At 48.7% G+C, this 920-nt stretch overlaps 1 non-coding gene across 1 annotated transcript; it reads right to left on the bottom strand.

Annotated features, from left to right (window-relative positions):
- Positions 1–324: 324 nt before the first annotated feature.
- trnas-cga (transfer RNA serine (anticodon CGA)) lies at positions 325–406 on the bottom strand. Its single transcript has one exon. It is a non-coding gene; the product is annotated as a tRNA-Ser (tRNA).
- Positions 407–920: the final 514 nt, after the last annotated feature.

Below are 920 nucleotides of genomic sequence, written 5' to 3'. Positions count from 1 at the left end.
CAGGAAACAGCCTGTATCAACAGTGCCGTACAGTAAACAGCCTCTATAAACAGTGCCGTACAGTAAACAGCCTGTATAAACAGTGCCATGCAGTAAACAGTCTATATAAACAGTGGCCTACAGAAAATGAAAATGAAAACGCTTGTTGTCACAAGTAGGCTTCAAATGAAGTTACTGTGAAAAGCCCCTAGTCGCCCCGTTCCGGCGCCTGTTCGAGGAGGATGGTACGGGAATTGCACCGTGCTGCTGGTATGCCTTGGTCTGCTTGCAAAGCGAGCGATTTAGCCCGATGCTAGACCAGCCCCTAAAGGCTATGTGCCCATCCGCTGCGGGCAGCGTTCGAACCTGCGCGGGGAAACCCCATTGTATTTCGAATCCAACGCCTTAACCACTCGGCCATCGCAGCCACTGTCTCTATAAAAAGTGCCCGACAGTAAACAGTCTATATAAACATTGTACTTCAGAAAACAGTCTCAGTAAACTGTGCCCTACAGTAAACAGTCAATATTATCAGATTCCCACAGTAAACAGCCTATGTAAACAGTGCCCAAAAGTAAACAGAGTGTACATAGAACATAGAACATAGAAAATACAGCACAGAACAGGCCCTTCGGCCCACGATGTTGTGCCGAACCTTTGTCCTAGATTAATCATAAATTATCATTGAATTTACAGTGCAGAAGGAGGCCATTCGGCCCTTTGAGTCGGCACCGGCTCTTGGAAAGAGCACCCTACCCAAACTCAACACCTCCACCCAACACCAAAGGCAATTTTGGACACTAAGGGCAATTTATCATTGCCAATCCACCTAACCTGCACATCTTTGGACTGTGGGAGGAAACCGGTGCACCCGGAGGAAACCCACGCAGACGCGGGGAGGACGTGCAGACTCCGCACAGACAGTGACCCAAGCCGGAATC

This window comes from Scyliorhinus torazame, chromosome 26, assembly GCF_047496885.1.
Source record: "Scyliorhinus torazame isolate Kashiwa2021f chromosome 26, sScyTor2.1, whole genome shotgun sequence".
Lineage (NCBI taxonomy): Eukaryota > Metazoa > Chordata > Chondrichthyes > Carcharhiniformes > Scyliorhinidae > Scyliorhinus > Scyliorhinus torazame.
The sequence above is the reverse complement of the archived record's forward strand: the minus strand, read 5'-3'. Positions and strand labels throughout refer to the sequence as shown.